This window comes from Bos grunniens, chromosome 10 (genome assembly GCF_055505025.1).
Source record: "Bos grunniens cultivar Pamir isolate PY7600 chromosome 10, Bosgru_T2T1.0, whole genome shotgun sequence".
NCBI lineage: Eukaryota > Metazoa > Chordata > Mammalia > Artiodactyla > Bovidae > Bos > Bos grunniens.
Window position 1 is genome coordinate 1369172 of NC_141174.1, and position 19049 is coordinate 1388220.

General features: G+C 45.0%; 2 long non-coding RNA genes across 6 annotated transcripts in view; one reads left to right on the plus strand and one right to left on the minus strand.

Moving 5' to 3' along the window:
- Nucleotides 1–346: 346 nt before the first annotated feature.
- LOC147363849 (uncharacterized) lies at nucleotides 347–9974 on the minus strand. Of its 2 annotated transcripts, none has more exons than XR_015133849.1 (3): nucleotides 9888–9974; nucleotides 3493–3955; nucleotides 347–1081 (listed from the first exon to the last, which is right to left on the minus strand). It is a non-coding gene; the product is annotated as an uncharacterized LOC147363849 (long non-coding RNA). The 2 variants fall into 2 exon arrangements; XR_015133848.1 differs by lacking the exon at nucleotides 9888–9974 and adding an exon at nucleotides 5457–5785.
- Nucleotides 9975–11675: 1701 nt separating this feature from the next.
- Nucleotides 11676–19049, plus strand: part of LOC147363850 (uncharacterized) — a 31713-nt gene continuing 24339 nt past the window's right edge. For 3 of the 4 annotated variants that reach the window (XR_015133842.1, XR_015133843.1, XR_015133844.1), the window contains exon 1: nucleotides 11676–13884. This is a non-coding gene — a long non-coding RNA (uncharacterized LOC147363850). The remainder of the gene's footprint in view (nucleotides 13885–19049) is intronic. The other variant, XR_015133847.1, reaches the window with a different exon arrangement.

Sequence of the window (19049 nt, forward strand, 5' to 3'; positions counted from 1 at the left end):
CAGCAGGAGAAGGGCACGACAGAGGATGAGATGGTTGGATGCCATCACCGACTCTATGGACATGAGTTTGAGTGAAGTCCGGGTGTTGGTGATGGACAGAGAGGCCTGGCGGGCTGCGGTCCATGGGGTCGCAGAGAGCTGAGCGGCTGCACTGACTGAACTGAGCATTGGCTGTGGCCAGGCCCTGTGCTAACTATCATTTCATCCTCCTGCCCATGCTGTGAGGCCAGCGCCATTATCCTTATATAGAAACCAAGGCACTGAGAGACTAAGTGATTTGCCTAATTTAAGTGTTGAAATGAAAAAATCTATTTCAGAGGACCAAGCATGTAAGCATTACACTGTATCTCTTGTAAATTAATATAATTTATTTTTAATTTTTTTTTGGAAGGAACACAAGATTAAAATTTGTGTTTTTTTTTTTTATGAAATACTTCTTACCCAAGGATTTAAAATTAAAATAAGATCATAGGAATGTAGTAATAGCTGTACCTACCACACCAGGAGCAGAGTGTATAAGAAAAAGCAAAACATTTACTTTATGATGCTTCCTAGCCAGAGGACATTTCTCATTTTGCAAATGAGGTCTAAACAGGTGAGGAGACTTGCTCACCATCATTTAGCTGACGACTCTATGCTGTCACTGAAAGAGATAACCGAGAACTCTCTCATCCCAGTCCTATTACATGATGCATGTCTCGGAGTTGGTATTTTATTTTTATAAATGCATTTATTATTTATGGCAGTGCTGGGTCTTTGTTACTGCTCCGGCTTTCCTTGAGCTGCAGCAGGTAGGGGCCTCTCTCCAGTTGTGAGGCACAGGCTTCTCACCATGGTGGCTTCTCTTGCTGGGGACTGTGGGCTTTCGGGCGTTCGGACTTGAGCAGCGGTGACACCTGGGCTCAGCAGTTGTGGCTGCCGGGCTCTAGAGCACAGGCTCAGCAGTCGTGGTGCACGGGCTGAGATCCTCCGCGGCACGCGGGATCTTCCCAGATCGGCGGTTGAACCCCTGTCTCCTGCATTGGCAGTCAGATTCTTTACCACTGAGCCACCAGGGAAGCTGAGGAGTTGGTATTTTAAACTAGAGACAAATGGATGGATGGATAGGTAGGTAGATACACAGATAGATCCTGTAGCCTTCATGTAGCTTACACTGCTCTGAGAAAATGACTCTGTGTGTGTGGTGGGGTGGGCAGTGGGATGGGGGGAGAGAGGTGATGCTTGGCTAGATGGTTTTTACAAAGTCACAAGTCTAAATTCATTCACTGTAACCGTAGGCTGCTGTGTCTTCACAGATGGATTATCTAGTTAGAGAATTTTCTTTAAGAAATTTCCAGTCCCAAACTGGAGCACCTCTCCTGAGCTATCTCACAGGAAAGAAATCTTGTCTTTGACTTCTCTGCCACCCACAGCTGCCTCCTTCTCTGTCCCATGGTCCAATATAATTTGATGATGATCCACCATTTGGGATTTTCTTCTTCACTAATCATCTCCAACAGCCAGAACAGGCTCCTGCTGCTTGTGTGTGGTTTCACATTTCATTAAATGTTATACAGGATTATTATATAAGCTTTACTATCTCTATCAATAACAAAATACCTCATTATTTTTCCACTTAAAATTTTTCTATTACAGTATCTTTTTTTGCTATTATCTTTTATGAATGACTCTCAGGTAAAAACACAGGGAAAATTCTAACATTACGTTTAAATTTGAAATGTGTTACCATCATAAGGAAATAAGTGAGTTTTAAGCCATGACTTATCACCATGAGAAAACATATCAATTTTAGCATATGTCTATTCTGCATGCATGCATGCTTAGTTGCTCAGTTGTGTCCAACTCTTTGCAACCCCATGGATTGTAGCCCATCAGACTCCTCTGTCCATGGGATTTTTTTCAGGCAAGAACACTGGAGTGGGTTGCCACTCCCTTCTCCAGGGGACCTTCCTGACCCAGGATTGACCCTGTGTCTCCTGCATTGCAGGCGGACTCTTTACCTGCCGAGCCTTCAGGGAAGCCCTACTTAGTGTCCCGGAATTTTAAGCGAATCATAACCAGACCACTGCATACTCTGCTGTGTCTCAGCTTGCAGCAGTCCTCAGCATATTAATGGTCTAAAGAGAAATAGCACCATCCCCCTGAATGTGTGCCCCATTCTTGTCTGTGTTTAAATTACTTTGTACAGTAGAGGGCAAGTCTTGCCCAACATTCACAGCGCTTGTGCTTGCTTTGCTAGTAGCTGTGGGGATGGATCTACATTATTCCCTCCACCTGGTCCACCCTTGCGACCAAGGCCATGAATGTGCACCACAGCCAGCTGAGGTCAGGGATAGAGAACAGAGCAAAATAACCAACAAGGAATGAGACTGGACCCCTGACTCGGGCCTCATTAGCTCTGTGCTTTGCATGCATGCTCAGTCGCTTCAGTCGTGTCCGACTCTGTGCGACCCCATGGACTGTGGCCCACCACCTGTAGCTCCTCTGCCCATGGGATTCTCAGGCAAGAACACTGGAGTGGGTTGCCATTTCCTCCTCCAGGGACCTGTGCCTTAATGGACTGGGATCTCAAGTCACAGGCAGCCAACAGTTACACAGACTTAGGGACCAAGTATGTGCACTCAGATTCCAAAATGCCCACTGGGAGAAGTCATCGCTTTTTGCCTTAGTTGTTTACACTGAATTCAAACTTTTTTTTTTAATTGCTCTGACCTACTGAGCAAAGTATTCTTTAAGCCATATCAATTTTGGAAATTTCCTGAGTCACCATTCTCCCCATTAATCCAAAAATCAAGCGCCAAAGTTACTTCAATCAGCATCTGAACTGTAAGCAACAACATCTCATCTCCACCATATGTGCTAGGACTGGGGACACACTAGAGAGGAGGTTTCAGACGTTCAGGCAACAACAGGCATTTAGCAGTTTACAGGTGGTTTAACAACCAGGTCGGTGGAGGGCTCTGTGGCCACAGTGATAAGCTGGAATGTTAGGTATTGGGGTGACTCAGTTTGCCTGAAGGGCAGAGCCAGCGGTCAGCACAAATTGGTACTTTCATTGAGGTCTTGATATGCAGAAAACTGGACGATAATGATAAATCAGAGAAACTGATGCTGATGGTGGATTATACCAAAGAATGGGCCTCACCAATGCCAACAGAACTAAGATCTGCTCTGGTGACTGTGTGGTTTGGTTTTGACTCATAACAAATAACTCTGTCCTGCCTCTGGAGCTGTGCTATCCACTAGCCATGAGCAATATGTGGCTATCGAAATCAAAATGAATTACACTTTAAGTTTAGTTCCTTTGTTTCACTAGCCACCGTCAAGTACTCAGTAGGCCCACATGGCTAGCAGGGTTACCTAGCAGTTACCTAGGTGAACAGTGTGGACATTTCCATCATCACAGAAGTCTTATTGGGCTGCACCAAGCTAGACTGAGAACCCCACTGTAGAACTTTAAAAAAGAAGAAAGGAAGGAAAGCCCATATTTACCTGGATCAAGAATCCTGCTGCTGCTGCTGCTGCTGCTGCTAAGTCGCTTCAGTCGTGTCTGACTCTCTGCATCCCCACAGAAGGCAGCCCACCAGGCTCCCCCATCCCTGGGATTCTCTAGGCAAGAACACTGGAGTGGGTTGCCATTTCCTTCTCCAATGCATGAAAGTGAAAAGTAAAAGTCAAGTTGCTCAGTTGTGTCCGACTCTTAGCGACCCCATGGACTTTAGCCTATCAGGCTCCTCTGTCCATGGGATTTTCCAGGCAAGAGTACTGGGTGGGGTGCCATTGCCTTCTCCACAAGAATCCTGAGGGTCCCCCATTTTAGTCTCACATGCGCTGTTCTTGGCTCACCCCTGACGACTCTGTGCCCTTCTGACCCATCCAGCACACAGTACTGTCTCTTCTCTGTGTTTCATCCTGTCTCTTCTCTGCTCAGAACTTTTCAGAGGCTCCCCAGTGCCTGCAGGAGATAAAATGCAAAGTCCTTGTGTCTAGCGTTCAAAGCCATTCACCACATTGTTAATCTACTTTTTCAGCATTACTTTTGTTATCCTACAAACATGGATTTTCTGCTTCAGACAAATTGGTTTCCTCTCTGACCCCTGAATACACATTGCATCCTCCCAACTCACTGCCTTTTCCATGCCACTCCGTGTCCAGATACCTGTCCAGATCCGCGTGTGCGCGTGTGTGTGTGTGTATGTGTGCGCCTGCGTGCGTGTGTGTGCACATGTGCACGTGCTCAGTCATGTCTCTTTGCAACACTATGGACCGCAGCCCAGCAGCCTCCTCAGTCCATGGGGTTTTCCAGGCAAGAAAACTGGAGTAGGTTGCCATTTCCTTCTCCACGGGATCTTCCCAACCCAGGGATCATACCCCTGTCTCCTGCTGCTGCTGCTGCTGCTGCTAAGTCGCTTCAGTTGTGTCCGATTCTGTGCAACCCCATAGACAGCAGCCCACCAGGCTCCCCCATCTAATTCCTTCAATGGCAGGCAGATTCTTTGCCACTGAGCCACCTGGGAAGTGAAAGTCGCTCAGTCATGTCCGACTCTTTGCGACCCCATGGACTGTCCATGGAATTCTCCAGGCCAGAATACTGGAGTGGGTGGCCTATTCCCTTCTCCAGGGGATCTTCCCAACCCAGGGATCGAACCCTGGTCTCCCGCATTGCAGGTGGACTCTTTACCAGCTGAGCCACCAGGGAACCCCGTCCATTTCATTACCACCTATCTAAACCCTCCCCGTCCTTCATGTCCTGTTTACACCACGTCTTTCACATCTCCCCCGTGACCGTAGCTCTAAGTGGTGCTGCCTGGTGATCCAGCGGTGAGGACGCCACCTTCCAGCGCAGCGGGTGCAGGTTCAATCCCCGGTGGTGGCTCAGACCGAAGGAATCTGCCTGCCATGTGGGAGACCTGGGTTCTATCCCTGGGTCAGGAAGATCCCCTGGAGAAAGGAATGGCAACCCACTCCAGTCTTCTGGCCCAGAGAATCCCATGGACAGAGGAGCCTGCTGGGCTACAGTCCATGGGGTCACAAAGAGTCGGACACGACTGAGCAACTAACACTATAGTTCAAAATAATTCTTCCTGTCTCCTGAATTCCTACACCTTTTACCCATTTCTACTTGATATTATCTTTTCATATACTCTATCTCCTCATACTAGCAGAAGCTACCATCTTATACTCTGAACTCAGCTCAGTATCTGGTAATAAATATCAATAGATTATGTGATTAGTGCTAAGCTCAATTCACTATTGGGCTAGAGAGGATATGAGAAATGAATTTTCCAAAACAGAGAAAAGGAAAAGGAAGTCCTCTGCTTTAATCTCGCCACCGGAACCACCACTGGGAAGGAGACTCCCTAGAGTGCAGTGGGTCATACTTCCTCAGGAATAGGCTGGACTGTTCCTGCTTTGATTCTAACCCATACCCTCCACAGCCCTGAACAAGTATGTACCTGGGCTCAGCCTTCCTTTCTTTGGCAGTTCTTTCCCCACTTTCGTGAGACTGGATCCATTCCCAGCTTCCTGTGTGGAGAAAATTCAGCCAAAGGCAGGTTGTTGAACAGAAAAACTGGGCCTATCTCTGTCCAAGTCCAGTGAAGATGCTTTTGAGTTTTATTCATTCTAAGTAGAGACTCTGAGTCATTGGCTAATAAACCAACTCTAGGCACCACCACAGGATGACTGGATCGTTTGGCCACTGGGAAGATTGCCTTCAGGAGAGTTTTCAAGCTATACCAGGGATACTGTGGGCGCCTTTCTTCTCACATTCTCCCCTATAAACCCAAGCGAGGGACAGAAATTTTGTCTTCTCTCAGTGAAAAGTTTTGTTATTTTTATTGTTCTGACAAAGAAAACAGTTATTTCCCAAGAAAAGGATAATATTGTGCAATATTATCTGCCAGGTTAAATGACTATTTCCTTAGCCAGTTAACCACACAGACTCAGCCATGGGCTTATGTGAGGGTTACATAGGAGAAAAGAATGTCAAATTAGTTTGTAAACAATAAAGACCTAAACAAATACAAACTGTGTTTGTTCATAATATTTTATAGCATCAATCAGCTAAATATGGCAAAGGTCAGATAGAAGGCAATTCAGAACCAGTCAGGGAATCAAGCAGTTTCAGTGAATCCAACAGTCCAGCAGTGGGAAGACCCAAGGCTTCCCATTTTTCAGCGCCCCCAACGGGCTGGTACCCAGGGCAACAAGCCCTCGAAGCCTCGTTTCCTCCACCACAGCACTGGAATGCTGCTGAGTCATCACCCTCTTCTAGAGCAGCCAAAGAAATTGGTGACTCAGAGAACTGATTCATAGTTTCTCGTTTCACTGCTCTAGCTCTCCTCTGACACAAAATTTCCTTGTTGCACCTGTTTCACACAAAGCTTGAAATCTAGGTGTTAAGTCACTCAGTCACGTTCTACTCTTTGTGAATCCATGGACTGTAAATTCTCCATCCATGGAATTCTCCTCTACCTGTGGAATTCTCCAGGCAAGAATACTGGAGTGGGTAGCCATTCCCTTCTCCAGCAGATCTTCTTGACCCAGGGATAGAACCCAGGTCTCCCGCATTGCAGGCAGATTCTTCACTGTCTGAGTCACCAGAAAATGACCTTAAAACTGAACAGCAGCAAAATGTAGAAGCCATACTTTCAATGGTCTATTGACATAGTGATTCTAATAGAGGCATTTTTTCACATCCTAAAGAAGGGTAAAAAACTGATCAAAGCCATTCAGGACTTTGTACCTGTGGGAACTTTGTATTTTGAGGTACTTTGAGGTTTCAACCTGTTTTGTGTGGTGATACCACAGGCCCTCACAAAGCCATTTTCTACTTTCTAAACTCTGTTGCTTGTAACATTTGCAAGGTGGTCAGCTAGGTTAGAGAGTTAGGCATTGCTAAAGTCATGGAACAAGTTTTTCTTTCTGTGAAAAAGCACCATACTCTGAACAAGTTCAGTTATACCTGTTTTAATCAAGTAAACAAAAGAACCAAGTTTTTAGGAACCAGTTTATAAGTTGAATAGTGAAAAATGAAGATATAACCATGATTATTCTTTACTAGCATTTCGAATATCCTGAAAAACACTTCAGGTTATGAAAGAATTATAATTATATAACTACCTTTGCTTTATTACTCATCTCAAAAAAATGAGCTTTGCACAACACTGCAAATCAACTATACTTCAATTTAAAAATAATTCGCTTCTCTGAGCTCTTTTAGGAATAAAAAAGGGGCCTCTGCTAGCCTGAAGAAGCTGTAAGTAAATATGATAAAGCTTAACAAGAGGAAAGTGTCAGCAATATAAATGAAGGTCAAAGATTTTAAACAAGCTGTATAGATAAGGCCCAGCACAGAGAAGAATTCAGGACAGCCAATCCCCAAATGGAATCACAAAGTCCAGAGAAAAGTCATCTTGAGATTTTCCATCACTTGGAGGACTTGCAGATGATAACATTCCTCTGCTTCCCCTAAAATGATCAGTCTTTGATTAAAATGTTTTCAAAGGTCAAAGGAAAGCTCAGTCTAGTAGGATCCTAAAGGCTACTCTGTCCTGAACTTGTACTTCTTGGAACTTAGTTTTCTTATCTGAAAATTGGAAAAGGGGACCTAGATGGACTTTGGTTCCTCCCAGATTTAGAATTTTATGATTCTAAATATTTTGCTTGTGAAACTTGTGAGGAACTTGTGCAGAATTCCCTAGTAACTAGGAGACCCCTGGAGATGCGGCTACAAATAGAGCTAAGGTCACAGGGGACTTGACCCAAGAGTTACATCTTTTTATAAATGGTAAAAAGTAAGACTATTGTAGAGTTCTGACTCTGTTGAATTATAGTTAAAATACTTAGAACAGACCAGGCCATGTCTACTCCAACTGATCAATCCTGGACATTTATTTCCAAAAGTTGCCAAAAATAATCAAAAGCTGGGTAGAGGACATTATCTCTTTACAAAGAACAGAAAAGCAACATTAAAAGGAGAAAGTAAGCAATTTTGAATGAGTCAGATTTTTAAAAAAATCATTTTCTTCTACATCTGTATTCTTCAAAGGACATAATAGACTATACAAAGGAAAGCTTGGAGATAAACTCTGTTATTTCAAAAGATAATGTCCCATAATGATGATATTTCCTTAATTTAAAAGCAAGTAGAGACAATTCAAATGGGGAAAAAAAAAAAAGGTGTTGAAAGAAGAAACTATACTTTCTATACAATAGAGTCTCAGTAAGTATTGGTTGATTGAATTTCCTGGAACTCAAAAGAACCTTTCATATACAGGTTTTCTTTCTACCTCTGTCTTAATTATTTGTTCATCTATTCCTTCAATAAACCTTTATTGAGCTTATGGAAATAAAATTCACCAAATACTGAGAATATGAAAATAAATGACAGGTCCTGTCCTTGAGGAGCTCACAATTTAGCAAGCTAGTTTTCTGACCACCAAAAGTAGTGGGTTTAATATGTACTAGGACTTAAGTACGGAGAAGGCGATGGCACCCCATTCCAGTCCTCTTGCCTGGAAAATCCCATGGACGGAGGAGCCTGGTGGGCTGCAGTCCATGGGGTGCTAAGAGTGGAACAGGACTGAGTGGCTTCACTTTCACTTTCCACTTTCATGCATTGGAGAAGGAAATGGCCACCCACTCCAGTGTTCTTGCCTGGAGAATCCCAGGGACGGGGGAGCCTGGTGGGCTGCCATCTATGGGGTCGCACAGAGTCGGACACGACTGAAGCGACTTAGCAGCAGCAGCAGGACTTAAGTAAGCTCAGAGGAATATTTTGTGGCACGCTGATTCACATGAAGATAAGCCTGGGATACACTTTACGGTAAACCTAACTTCTTGGTAAATGGAGACTCTCCCTCCAGTGTGAAAATAAATGTAAAAGGGACTTTCTGAGTCATCTCACAGTACAGCAAAAGCTCCAGAAGATGGGGTGTGACTATGGCACTAGCTTGGGAGCCAGACAACCTGGATTCTAGTCTGTGCTCTGCTCCTCAAGCGCGGGGCGACTGCAGGAAGGTGGACTGACATTTCTGGATCTCAGACTGCTCACTGCACAGAGCGGGATGAGAGGTCCCCAGACTCTGCACTAGGCAGACTGTGGTACCAGATGGTTGGATGGCATCACCGATTGGATGGACACGAGTCTGAGCAAGCTCCGATGATGGACAGGGAGGCCTGGCCTGCTGCAGTCCATGGGGTCGCAAAGAGTCGGACACGACTGAGCAACTAACTGACAGAACTGATGGCCCATCTGACAGGCTATCTCGCCAAGCCTTATCTAGGAGAGTCTTTCCTCAGGACGCAAGACACTGCCTCTTGGTCTGCCCCGGAGCTAACCGTCGGTTCTGTCCCTGGGCTCCCAGGCCGGCCCCTGGGGCGTCCTCCTCCGGCCCGGCCGGCTCGGGAAACCCACGCCCGCGGGAAGAGGTAAAAAGAAAAAACCAGGTAAGGGAAACGAAAACGGGTCTCTCTGAAACAAAGGTGCCCGCGAGTGCGCTCCCGGGAGGCTGGGCCTCCGCCTGTAAACAGGAAGGGTCGCCTTCGGGGCCGAGCGAGGCAGGCTTTCGAGGCAAGGGGATGTTTTTGCTCATCTCGCCGGCGGCACATGACTGAACGTGTCGGATGAGCCGTCAGGAGCGCGACCTCACCGAGCCAGGAGGCAGGGCGAGGACGGCTCGAGATTGCCCCTCGGAGGGCCAAGAACAAGGCAAAGGACCCCAGTCCTCTCATTAGAACTACTCGCCTCCTGCCGCTCCGGGAGATAGAGGACCGCCGAGCCTCGCGCCGAAGCCGTTCAAGCGCGCGCGCTCGCGGGGCGGGGCGGGGCGGGGCGGGGGCACTATATCTCCCGGCGGAGGAGCACACGGAACGCGACTCACAGCCTCCAAAACGCGCTGCCTTGGAGCCGGTTGCTTAGCTGGCGCTGCCGAGGCTGCTTTCCTCGCTCAATCAGAGAAGGGCGCTCTGATTGGCCAGCGCGACCCTGCAGTGGTTGGCCGGAAAGAGTCGAGGCGCCTGATTGGTCCCGCCGCACCTGCAATGCGTCAAGCCGCGGTGGGCGTGGAGGGCTTCCGCGTGAACGGCTGTGGACCGAGGGGCCGCCAACCGCACGGGGAGGGAGCGGCTCCGCCTGTGGCCGCCATCTTTACTAGGGGCGGCGCGGGGCGCCCCGGGCTCGTCGGGGTTTCTCACGGCGCCCTTGGGCCGGTAGAGAAAGGCTCTGCGACAAAAGTTGTGTGTGGGGGGAGGGGGGGTGTAGGGTTGGGAGGAGGTTTTCTTCCCTTTTTCCGTTGCGGTGGGCTGTCTCGTGTGTGCTCAGGTCCCAGGAGGCGGCGGGGGCAGAACTGGAGGGCTGGCGGGTCCCCGGGGTGAGGCGGGCCTGCTAGGAGGCCGAGGCCGCTGCCCTCAGACCGCCGGGTGTGCGCTCCGTCGCCGGGCGCCGAGAGGGCGCTTTGACTGCATTTCTAGGCGCGACAGGGAGATTCGTCCCCTGGGCAGCTTGCTCGCGCTGGAAGGCAGTTCTGGAAACCTCTCCCGAATACGTCATGGTTCTTGCTCACGCCGAGCGCGGTCCCTGCCTGCAGGGAATGCGTTTTATTTATTTTTAAAAAAATTTTTAGAGCTGTAAGTCCTAACAGCCGTCTTGGAAACTACCGGCTCCAGAGACCGTGGCCTGCGGCAGCGAAACGGAGCTTGCCTGACAGACACGCTGCGAGACGTTGACTGAAAATTATTTTGATCGTACCAGTTTGGTTGCCTTTTTAGGCAACTGTTAATGTTTGTGTGTGCATCCGGCTTTCGTTCGTCTCTGATATGCACCCCTGCAAAAAAGAAAAAGCCCGCTTTTTTTTTTTAATTAATCTTTCACTGTAGCAAAAGCGGTCGTGGTTCAGGACCCCCTTCGGTGGATATGGGTGACGAGAAAGAGCTATGTTCCCTGGGTGAATTAGAGCTAGAGAAACGGGAAGAGGTGACGGTTGTCTGCTTTAGTGGGAGTGATGTCTTGGTTGGGCTTTATTTGAGCCGCGTAGGTGCAAACTCAATGCGGCTGGCTATCCAAAGGTGAATTCTGGAGTTGCCTCGTGGTGTGGGCGTTGCCATGGCTGCAGGGAGAGGGCGTTGGTGAATTGCAGGGCCTATAAACCCGGCAAGGCCAGGCCGTTCCCTTGTGTGAAGTCCTAGTAGTAATAGACTACCCAGGTTTGTGTATCCAGGCTTTCACCTTTCCCATCCCTTTCCACGATGCTGGACTGATCATTACAGGCACACGTGGGTCTGTATTGATTCCAGTATTGACCAAGGCAGGCGCAGTCTCTGCCTTACAAGATTTTCTAATTAGAGGCTGCAGGTGGGAGGATGGGTTTGATACCATTTGCCATACAATTTGATTTGTAAGTTATTGTTTCTCTTACCTAATTATACTGATTTTGAACACTTAATCATTGGCTTTTACGCGTTTTCCCATAGGCCTCACTTTACCTTCTGCCTAAAGCTGACACTGCATTTTACTGTGTATTAGTATAATGCTAGGGTTCATGGACACTGCGAAAGAAAGACAACTGCAGTTTTGCATAATCTGCACGTAGCGAGAACCCTTCAACACACGGTAATTTCGTGTTCTTTAGCAGCTGCAGTGCTGGGAGTCGGCCACTTTGCTTGCACTGTGAGATAGAGCAAAGGACGAAATCTTCCAGAGCCTTGGTTTCTTCTGTAGTGTGATGAGAACCAAGTCTGTCTCACAGTCCTTGTGAGCATTGCATAAGATAGAAATGTGCCAGGGCTTGGTAAATTGTAGAACTATTGACGATAATATTCATTTGCTAAAGCACTGGAGTGCCCATAATTGTCTGACCTTGTGATAGGAATATTTTCCTTCAGTATTTTCTGCTTTGTGGGAAGAACAGATGGACAAACTCAGATCTAAAATAAACCTTAAATGGCCTGGTGTTTTTCTTAATTGAAGCATAGTATTAATATAGCCTTGTTAGCATGCAGTGCCAGATTTGAGGGCCCTTAGGGTGACTAGCTAGCTCATCAGTTTGCCTTGGTCTTTCCTGGTTTTAGCATCAAAGGCACATGTCCTAGAAAGCCCCATGTCCTAGAAAGCCCCTCTGTCCCAGGCAAACCGGGACATTTGGTCACCCTTGGATTGTTTTCATTGCCACAAAATGGGAGGATGAACAGAATAGGAAATGAAGAGTCCAACTGTGTACAAGCGATTAGATTTCCCTGCAGCTGGAGCTACTGGGCTCAAGCAAAGGGATGTCCTTGTGTGAGATGAGTGTGGGGTGGGGCCTGAAACGTCGCGTGTCCCAGTCAAACATGATCTTATCCATTTTTATTGCTCTTCCTTCTCTCAGTCCCCACACAGAATTTACCTTTCATATTTTGAAGTTTCTTATTCAGTGCTCATCTTTATCTCTGATAATGAATGAAAGTCACTCAGTCGTGTCTGACTCTTTTCGACCCCATGGACTATATATACAGTCCATGGAATTCTCCAGGCAAGAATTCTGGAGTGGGTAGACTTTCCCTTCTCCAGGGGATCTTCCCAACCCAGGAATTGAACCTGGTCTCCTGCATTGCAGGCAGATTCTTTATCAACTGAGCTATAAGGGAAGCCCAGTCTCTGGTAAAGGCTTTCCCAAACGGTTCATCACTTGAGTGGAGAAGTTCTTGTTTATGCTGTGGACACCTTTGCCAATCTTATGCAGCCTAATGCTGCTGCGTTTCACTTAGAGGCAAGTGAAGATAGATGTTCTGCTTTTCCACCCAGGGTCATGGACCTGAATTGTCCCCATGTAGGCCAGGTTCAGAACCCTGCTCCCTCTCCCTCACCCCACTGCAGTTCTCTTTCCAGTTTGTCCTCTTATTCTCTCTCACCTTTACATTCTTGCCATTATCCATCACCAATATAGTTCAAGACTGTTTTCTAACTATTGCAAAAGTTGGCTTTCATCCCTGGTTCCGTCTTATGCCCAGTTGATGGAGTAGTGTTTCTAAAGCATACATATGGCTATGTGATTTTTGTCCTCAACCGCCCATGGCTTCCTTTGGAATCCATCGCAGAGTTCTGACAAGAGAGTGACCGAGTCAGAGGCGGGTTAACAATTACGTGGCAGCAAAGTGGGAGGTGAATTTTACAGAGAGACACTGTAGACAGAGTGATGAAAACAATCAGAATATCCTTGTAGTATCTCATTTATAGCTCATAAAAACATTATTCATTCCTTTTCACAAATAAATTGAGGTTAGGATACATAACTTTCCTGGCTTCACCCATGGTGACAGAGCTGGAAGTTGAACTCATTTACTGTATACAGGAGTTGGTCCTCGCATTAGCCTTAAAGTGTTAGCAGTGAGATTAGAGGAAGTCCAGGAAATGATACTTGTTCACTTACAGTACTTTATGTACCTTGAGGTGAAGAATGAAAAAGCAACAGATATCAGTGTGGTTGGGCTGAACTCTGGACTGTTTTCTCCAGTGTTGGTTTCAGCATATATCTCCTACATGTTTTTCTATATGAAAGAGAGATTAGTAAGCGAAACGTGTTGCTCAAGTTTTGCAAAAACTCATGATACCCAGGTGGAGAAAGGGTATAGATGCTAGTTGGCTTGGCCTTCCTACCTGAACTCAGAAACCTCACAGAGGAAGAGTACCAGCAGCATGGCTTGGGGATGCACCAGGTTATGCTTCCAGACACGACTCTTGGTTGGGTGTGTTTCCTGAATGTGAACCAAAATTTTTCAAGGGACTTGCCTGTGGGAGAAAGACTTTGGGCTGCTGCTGCTGCTAAGTCGCTTCAGTCATGTCCAACTCTGTGTGACCCCAGGGACAGCAGCCCACCAGGCTTCCCCGCCCCTGGGATTCTCCAGGTAAGAACACTGGAGTGGGTTGCCATTTCCTTCTCCAATGCGTGAAAGTGAAAAATGAAAAGTGAAGTCGCTCAGCCGTGTCCGACTCTTAGTGACCCCATGGACTGTAGCCCACCAGGCTCCTCCGTCCATGAGATTGTCCAGGCAAGAGTACTGGAGTGGGGTGCCATTGCCTTCTCTGAGACTTTGGGCTAGTACCCGCTTAAAGATATTTCATGGGTTTGGAGCACTGGAGGGGTGATTCTCCTACACTCCAGTCATGTCAGCACCCCTCACCTCCACCACTGAAGGTGCTCAGTCGTGTCCAACTCTGCAGCCGCAGCCCACCAGGCTCCTCTGTCCACATGGGCTTTCTCAGGCAAGAAGACGAGTGGGTTGCCATTTCTTCCTCCCCACCATGATTCCTCTACCCCCCCAAAAAAACCTTGGTAGCGTTAAGGAGGAAGAGCTTCGAGAACAATTGCCCCTCAAGAACCACTGGGTTATTTTGTGTTCCCCTTGGTGCTGTCTTCCCAATCACTGAAGACGGTAAAAAGAGGAGCAGGGAGGGGGACATTTCGTTTATTCCAACCCCTTCTCTTCCACCTCTCCGTACCCTTTGTGCTTCTGGTTTTGTCAAAAATCCTTCAAACCTAGGAAAGGCTTTTCCTCTTCAGTAATTCTAGTATACATTTTAGGGCTTTCCTGGTGACTCAGTGGTAAAAAAAATCCTCCTTCGAGGAGGCGAGGGTTCGATTACTGACAGGATCCCACCTGCTTCAGGGCAACTAAGCCCATGCAGCATGACTACTGGGCCTGGGAGAGCCTGGGAGCCACAACCGCTGAGCCCACGCACTCTAGACCCTGTGCTCTGCAAGAAAGGAAGCCAGTAATGAGAAGCCCGAACGCTGTAGCCAGAGGGTAGCTCCTGCTTGCTACAGCTAGAGAGAGCCCGGGAAGCTATGAAGACCCAGCACAGCCAAAAATAAATTAATAAAATTAAAAAAATAATTCTGGTATACATTTTATAATACCCTGGCTACCTTTTCCCCTTTGCTAATATTCTTGCCTAATTTGTGTGTTTTTATCATTCTGATTAGATTATAAGTTCATTAAAAACTGAAAGTACCTTAAAAAAAACTCCCTCGACCTGCACCGTTGTCCTGCATATAGTAGTCACTCAACCTTGATTCATCATCTTTCTTTTTGTTTTTGCTGATTTTTCTAGTCAACACATCTCTGATGATAGCATTGAAAATTCAGTGATACTCTAGAAAAAGGTTATTCATTCAAAATTCATTCAACTCTTTATTAAATTCATTCTATATGTCAGATCCCCCTGAGTGTGAGTGCTGATTACTCTCTCCTGTGGTCATGGTTATTAATGGTTTTCGGGTCATCAACACCTTTGAGAGGCTAATAAAAGCCATAAAAACCTCACAGTAAAACATATAAAATAATTCTGCAACTCCTGTCAGAGTCTAGACTTTCAGACTTGAAGTCTGAAAATCCTGCTCAGTGTGATATGTTTAGACTTTACCACTGTATGATAATATATGATGTATCTGGGCATTCATGTGTAGTTTAGTTGACTAAATGTATAAGTAGCACTAAGAGAACTATTTTCAATACTTGAATTGTTGGTTTTTAATCATAAGACTTTAAAGCAAAAGATGGCTATCTTTTGCTACTGAAATTTGGGAGGCAAAATACATCATAGCCTCACTTTTTCATTAAGGCAAAAGTTCTGATTTGTCGCTGGTAAAAGCATTTTCCAAATTATAATATGCTATATTGGTAAACCTAGTCTTTGAAGTTTTTAAGATCTGGTCTCTCCCTTGTTTTAAATTCTGCATAACCCAAAATATATATAATTAAGTCAGGTAAGCACTGGAGTACATAAATGAGATATTTCACAGAGCATTTTTGCATGAGATTTAAAACAGTTGATGTTTTGATCAATGTTTGTTTATTATCTTTAAAAAATATTTTCCTTGACGAGAATGAGTAGTGACTGCATGAGTTATTTGCAGAACAGTTTACCAGTGGGTTTTTTGATACTCCCTTGTGCTGCTCTTCCTAATTAGCATCAGGTTTGCTAAATTTTGTTACAGAAAGACTGATAAAGAGAGTCTGTCATCTGGAACCTGAAATTTATGAATTTGTGTAAAACTCGCATGTGTAAATGGTGCAGCGAGGGAATACAAGCTGTCACTTGAAAAATTCTTCTCTGTGTGGATTATTAATGGTGGTATAACTGGATACCAAGCCAAGTTTACAAACATCTACAACTCTACTTCTACCAGAAAACCTGTTGCTGTGATTATTATTTCAGCAAGACAAAGATGTTGAGATTTCCCAAAAGGATGCAATTTCCAGTGGCAATTTTAGGAACCCAGTGTGACAGATTTCTTTACTGCTGGATGAAGTCTATTTTAAATGGTAACATGATCTAATTACAACATAAAAAATCTTCTCCCCATCAAAAGGGCCTATAGCTGGTGCAAACATCATCAGTGTCATCAGTGAATAGTATTGAGGCTTTGCTTGGGCGAAGCATTCTGATAGTACTGAACTTGCAAAGAATTACACATAGCTCTGCCCTGGTTCTCACAGCTAAACTGTAACCTGCACGCAGGGACCCTGGTTTTCTTTCTTTCTTTAGTTACATTTATGTTTGCTTACACCCTGGATACTTACAACAGTCTGGCATATAATAGTTGTTAAATAAAGGTTGAACATCTGAATCAACAACTATTAAAATAGTTGCAGAGAAAAGAAAGAGAAAAATTCTATTTTGTAATGTAACTTTTAAAAGGGGAAATGCTATATATGTTCTTTTAAAACATCTTTATTATGTGATATTTGATAAATGTAAAATAGTATATAGTAAATGTAAACTTTTAAGCATATTAAAATAAGCCCCAGTGAATGCACTGCCTACTCAGATAACTAGAAAGTCACCAATAGCATCCTCCTGCCTCCCCCTCAGCCCAAACTGCAGTCTCAATTCAGGGGCATTTTACCTTTGGGATGTATGAATCATAAATAAGGATTTACAGAAGACAAAATCTATGTAATTCTTCACTAAGAATTACACATTTGGTGGTTGAAAAATACATTTGTTAATAATCATATGGGAAATCATTTATTACCAGACTCTGAATTCCTTAACATATAGTAAGCAGGGTTATTTATATGTGCTAAATCCTGGGGACATCAGAATAGGCTACCTGTGCACTCGGAAGGCGCATATTAGAGTTCATTTTGTTTTGTTTTGCTTTTCCTCCCCTCTTTTGGTGTAAAATAATTTTTGAAATGTCATTTTTGGGGGGAAATTGCTTTTCTATTTGTTTTCTATTTGTGTGTCTTTTCTATTTCATAGTCTCAAAATTGTCTTTAATTATTTGGGGTGTGTTTTTACCTAACATCTTAGTGAAACTTCCTGTGAATTGTCTGTGAAGAGATTTTAAGTTATAACACTGGCTATTGGTAAAGATTTGCTAAAGCAGAACATAAAGATGCAAGCCACAAACAGAATGACACCATAGCTATATTTATGTTCTCAAATAAGAATTCCTCTACAAATGTTTGCTAGGAGCATGTTTTTCTACAGTACATAGAATACTGTATTATGTCTAGTATCATAAACTCAAATTCCAGAGAAATATAGTATTGTCAGTGAATAGGCTTCCTTTCCAGGAAAATTTTGCCTTTCCCATCAATCTTTCTACTTCTGGTTTCCATTGTAGTTCTACATGTAGCCATCAACAAAGTTGTCTTCCTGATTCTTTCTTTTAATTTTTTATTTTGACATAATTTCAGACTTACAGAAAAGTTCCATGAGTAGGGCAAAGAATCCTCATTTACCCTTTATTTCCCAAATGCTAACATTTGCCACATTGGCACGTTTGTATGTGTTCTCCTGTGCTCGCTCTTTCTTGTGGCAGACACAATAACTTTGTCCCTAAACACTTCAGTGTATAATTCCAAAACTAAGGTCATTCTATCCCATAACTATAGTGCAGCGATCAAAATCAGAAAGAGGACGTAATAACGTGACGTTCAGTCCACGGTCCTCTCTCGACACCCGCAGGCTGCCCCAGCGCAGGTGGCTACAGCACTGTGAAGTCCCAGCTCACGCGCTGTGTTATTCTCAGGTAACCTGAAGTCCCTCCTCGGTCTGTGTTTTTCATGACACTGATTAATTTACAGATTTCTAGCCAATCAATATGCTGAGAATTTTTAAGGAAATAAGTATGTTTAAAGTAGCTATCACTGTCAGGATATCTAGAAGAAAGTTAAGGCTTTAATTATTTTATGTTACATTCATTAAAAGGGCTTCCCTGGTGGCTCAGACGGTAAAGAATCTGCCTGCAATGCGGGAGACCTGGGTTCAATTCCTGGGTTGGGAAGATCCCCTGGAGAAGGGCATGGCAACCCACTCCAGTATTCTGGCCTGGAGAACCCCATGGACAGGGGAGCCTACAGTCCATGGGGTTGCAAAGAGTGGGACACGACTGAGAGACTTTCACTTCACATTCATTAAAAAATTATGAATTATGACTTCCCTGCTGGTCCAGTGGTTGAGGATCTGCCCTGCAATGCAGGTGACGTGGGTTTGATCTCTGGTCGAGGAACAAAGACCCCATAGGCCTCAGAGCAGCTGAGCCCACAGCCTGCCACTGCTGCGCCTGCGCCCCAGCAAAAGACACCACACGACACGAGGAAGATGCTGAGGGCTGCCGCCGAGACCCCACGCAGCCGAAGAGACAAACAGCATTTAAGAAAATTATGCCAGAGATGGGAGAGCAAAAGATGAGGAAAAGCAGTTTAAAATCCTCTCTCTGCTGACCTTGGGCAAAGCACTGGAATCTAGACTCTGGTTTCCTTATATGGAGAAAGGCAAGACTAAATAGGTGATGGTAAGATTCTGGCTGTAGTATTTTGGGATTCGTTATGAACTAACAAAATGTATTCGCTCGTTAACAGTTCCCTTGCTTCTTAATTTACAAATTTAATCTGATGGATACCCTTAATACTATTACTAGCCACACACTGCTGATAATATGCAATATATATTTCAAGGCAACCAGTATTCACACACTTCTAAGACTATCACTATGAAATCTAGGCCTGCCATCTTATGGATCCTAAATGGTACTACCGAAATGCAGGGTAGTTAA